Source organism: Sorex araneus, chromosome 1 (assembly GCF_027595985.1).
Source record: "Sorex araneus isolate mSorAra2 chromosome 1, mSorAra2.pri, whole genome shotgun sequence".
NCBI classification, from domain to species: Eukaryota; Metazoa; Chordata; class Mammalia; order Eulipotyphla; family Soricidae; genus Sorex; species Sorex araneus.
This window is the reverse complement of record NC_073302.1, coordinates 301,705,754-301,710,467: the sequence shown is the minus strand read 5'-3', so window position 1 is coordinate 301,710,467 and position 4,714 is coordinate 301,705,754.

Here is a 4,714-nt window from a genome sequence, read left to right as displayed (position 1 = left end):
CATGCCACCTCGGTGACAAGCTAACTCCACGAAGAAGAGTGAATTTGGTGCCTCGGATGAACTTACTGCTTTAGTCAGGAATGTGTGTGATGATGTACTGCCAAATCCGTATGGCCATTCTACCAACTGGTGGGATTATACACGGTCCTATGTGGTAACTATATAAAAGTTATGCTTTATAAAACTTTTTTAGTAAAGGGCTGGAGTGATAGCACAGCAGTAGGATGTTTGCCTTGCACGCAGCTGACCTGGGTTTGATTCCTCTGTCCCTCTCAGAGAGCCCGGCAAGCTACCGAGAGTATCCTGCCCGCACGGCAGAGCCTGGCAAGCTCCCCATGGCATATTCAATATGCCAAAAACAGTAACAACAAGTCTCACAATGGAGATGTTACTGTGCCCGCTCGAGCAAATCGATGAGCAACGGGATGACGGTGACAGTGACAGTGACTTTTGGTAAAACCCTTTCAAGTTAAGATTTGTTTGCTTGGTGATGCTCAGGGCTGACTCCTGGGCTCCGTGCTCAGGGATCACACCTGGTAGCGCTTGTGGGGTCATAGATGCTGCTGGGATTTAAACCCGGTGAGCCGTGTACAATGTAAGCACCTTACCCACCATCCTATCTCTTTGCCTTGGATTTAGGGGCTTCCATTTTATACCTTATTCATCTTTGGATTTTAGCCAAAGCCTCCTCTGATTATAACTGATTTTCTGCTCTGTGAATAATGTCAGATGCACCAGTGGGATGTTTCATTGGGGATTAACATTATTATATTTTCAATACAATATACTAGAAACATTCCATCAGTATCAGACAATGGGGTTCCCAATAAAGGTCCTCGATGTCTTCCTTCCAAATGAAGACATAGAGGACCTTTATTGGGAACCTGGTAATGTCTTCGTTACCAGGCCACTGGGACTTTAGAAATAATCGTGTCCCAGAAGATCCAGGATGGGGACATTTTCCCAGAAAGCACAATCGGCATCCTCTTATGCCCCTCAACCAGCCCGCAGCCCCCAGACCCAGCATGTGGGTTCTTTTTCCTTCTCTCCAGAGCAGAGGGGGAGTGCTCGTCCTCAGCCTCTCTGAATTCCTTTGTTTCTCAGAAGTTATCAAACCCTTGAATACTGCTGACTAGGATTCCGTCCCAGTATCCCAGATGGTCCCTTAAGCCCGCCAACAGTGATCCCCAAGTGAGAGCCAGGAGTAAGCCCTGAGCACCACCCTGTGTGAACCCAACCCCTCCCCAAACAAACAGTCATGATCATCATCCCGTTGATCGTTGAATTTCTCAAGGAGTCTTAATAACAGCTCCATTCGTCCTAGCCCTGAGATTTTAGAAGACTCTCTTTACTCGTTCTTCCCATCGGTGCCGCATTGGAGGCACTTTCAGAGTCAGGGGAATGAGATCCAGCATTGTTACTGGTTTTTGTGTATGAATACACCATGGGGAGTTTGCGAGGCTCTCCCATGTGAGCAGGAAACTCTCGGTAGCTTGCCAGGCTCTCCCAGAGGGAGAAGTAGGCCATAATATTCTAGGAGCTTGGTTTTATGGTCTCTGGGTGTTGGCTGTTGGTGGGATTACACGGTGCTGGGGCAGTCCCTGGGTGTGACCGCCTAGCTACTGGAAAATGGGGAATCTGGGCGGAAGTGGCCCAGTCCTGATCCGAGCAGGCTTGGAGGTCTCAGCCCCGGGTCCCATACACCTGGGTTCCTCTGCCAGTTCCTTCATGTGTGAGGCTCGTCCGAATGTGTGGAGAGGGGCCTTGAGCATGGCTGTGGCTAGACTCCGGAGGTCTTTGGCCTTGGGAGCTCTGCTCGGGGCGGGGAGGGACTGAAGCCCACCCCCTCCAAGGGGCCCCAGGGAAGACAGCCAGGCACGGGGGTGAGAGTCTCTCCAAACAAACAAACAAACAAACAAACAAACAAACAAGGAAATAGCAAACCCTTTGCCAGAGTGGTGGCTGAGGTACTGCACGTGACCTCTTGTGACAATGACCATCTGTTGAGGAAATCAGATCCTGGACAAATCGGGGTGATCACCTGAAAGGGGGAAGGACAGCTACATGGTGGTTGATGCCAAGGGGCCTTTTCTGGTGTGGGGTTTTGGGATGGCTCCCCCCAAAGAGATGATTTGCAGAATGAGATCGGAGGACCAGGAAGAGCAAGGAGCAGAAGGGAGGAAGGAAGAGGTTCCTCAGGGAGACGCAGGAGTTGGGGTTCATGAGGAGCAGGTGGTGAGCAGTGGGACCCGATGTGGCTGGGAGATGCCCGGGACCCCTTGGTCCTGGTGTCCTGGACCTAAACCCTGTACTCGCCGCCCCAGGTCCTGACCAGGATTCCTCTCCATCTTCCGGTGGGACGGCCCTGCTGCTATTTATATCTTGGGAGGAACTTGCCAATTCATGCCGGAGTATCGTTTTCTGTTTCTTTAAACTTGAGCATGAAGAGTAGCCCTCAGAACTCGGAGACATCAGGAGAAGGAACCGCGTGGGGGCCTTTTCCGCCTGACACTCATTCCACCCCGAGTCTCCCTCTCAGCAATTCTAGTCGGGGGCGGGGGGATGGGGTGCTCTGTATCCTGTATCTGGGGCTGGAGCATCTGCAAATGCTTAGCTGGGATTCTTCCTTGCCAATCCTCACACTTTTGACTTCTTTTTCATTCCCTCTTGTGCAGGCCGAGATGTCAGGCGCGTGATGAAAGCTAGATCACGCCACTTGTCGCTTGATTCTGGGGTGGAAAAGCAAGGGTGCTGGTGTTTACATGGAAGAACAGAGTCGCTGCTCGGGACCCAGGGGCTGGGCACCTGCCTTGCATGCCTGAGGCCCGGGCCGGGCTCCTCTGGGCTCCCCGGAGGGCTGAGTCTGACGCCCCTAACACGTCCACAGAGGTCCTCGGGACCACCCGCTTTAACTCTGGGGCCTTGTGAGTGTGGTCGACCCCGGGCTCACAGTAACAACCATGCAAAGAGAAGGAAGTGGACATTCCAAAGGATCAGTTAGTGTTTTCATTTGGGGGACACGCTCCCCAAGGTGCTGGGAGGAGCCAAGGGGGCCGCTCGTAGGCGTGAGAGTTTGATCCTCAGCCCTGTGATGCAGCGCTGCTCAGGAGACTGTCAGGGCCGGGGATTGAACTTGGGGCCTGGAGCATAGGAAGCACGAGCTCTAGATCTTTAAGGTTTCTTCCCAGTCCCTGACATCTTTGTTTATTTATTGATTGTTTGTTTGTTTGTTTGTTTGGGGGCCACATGCAGTGTTGCTGGGGGATACTCCTGGCTTGGTCGCTGGGGGTGGATCCTGGCAGTGGTCAGGAAGCCACTTGGTGCCAGGGGGTCAAACCCAGAGCCTCCTGCATCCAGAACTTTCTAGCCTCTTGAGCCAACTCAGTGGCCTCCTGAAAAATATTTTTTTTAATTTTTAATTTGTTTTTTGCGTTTTGGGCCATACCTGGTGAAGCTCAGAGATTACTCCTGGCTCTGTACTCAGGAATCTCTCCTGGCGGTGCTCAGGGGACGCTATGGGATGCTGGGAATCAAACCTGGGTTGACCGCTTGCAAGGCAAATGCCCTACCCATTGTGCTATCACTCCGAAAAATATTGAAAATATTTTTAAACGTTTGTTTATTTGGGGAGGAGGGTTGAGCCACACTCAGCTATGCTCAAGTATCATTCCTGGCTATGTTCTGGGGACCATTATGGCACTCCGAGGCGGGGGAGGGGTCAGCCGGGTACAAGAAAAGCCTTATCCCTGTACCACTTCTCCGACCCCGGAGAACAAAATTTTTCAAGAAAAAATTATAATTGTTACAAACTTTAGATAAGTCTCTGTATGAGAAGTTACCATCTATTCTTTTTTTTTTTTTTTTTTTTTGCTTTTTTGGGTCACACCTGGCAATGCTCAGGGTTACTCCTGGCTTTGCACTCAGGAATTGCTCCTGGCAGTGCTTGGGGGGCCATATGGGATGCCAGTGATCGAACCCGGGTCGGCCGCGTGCAAGGCAAACACCCTACCTGCTGTGCTATCACTCCGGCCCCGTTACCATCTATTTTTGATAGATTTTTTACTATTAGTAAATATACTGAATATTTAATACTGAATATTAAACATTTCATGATTGATTAACCACATGCTTTTTATCTTCGGATTGATTCATGTGACGATTTCCAGAAACACATTTTCTGATGCTGAAAGCAAATGAGGGTCCCAGCACCTAAGCCTCTCGGCAAAGGTGTCCACACAGCTGCGGCTGCCGCTTCCGTGGGCGGATGAGACGGGCCTGGAGAGTTTCCCTGTTTCTCCCACGACAGAGTATCCGGGTCCTTGCCAGCTCCCGAGTCACCCACCGGCCACCCCAGCAATCCCCTTATTGGGGGGTGGGGGGAGGGTCTCTCCCCAGTGCTGATGTTTGGGACCTTTGCCTGGACCCTCAGCCCAACTCGTGACACCCTCATCCACTGTGCTCTGGCCTGAACGGCTGACTGTCCCCCCAGAAGCGTGACTGTCCCCACCAGAAAATGGCCCGACCCCCAGCGCTCGCCCCTCCCAGCTCTCCCACGGAGCAGCCTTTCCCAAGAAAGGAAGTGAGGGGCCGGCCAGTGACGAGTCTTTCCTCTTTATTGAGACTTTCCTACAAGGGGGCTCGTGCCCGGGGGCTTCTTCCTTCCAGCCCCTGGAATACGGGCCCGCAGGTCCTCTGCCGTCGCTGTGTAACCCCG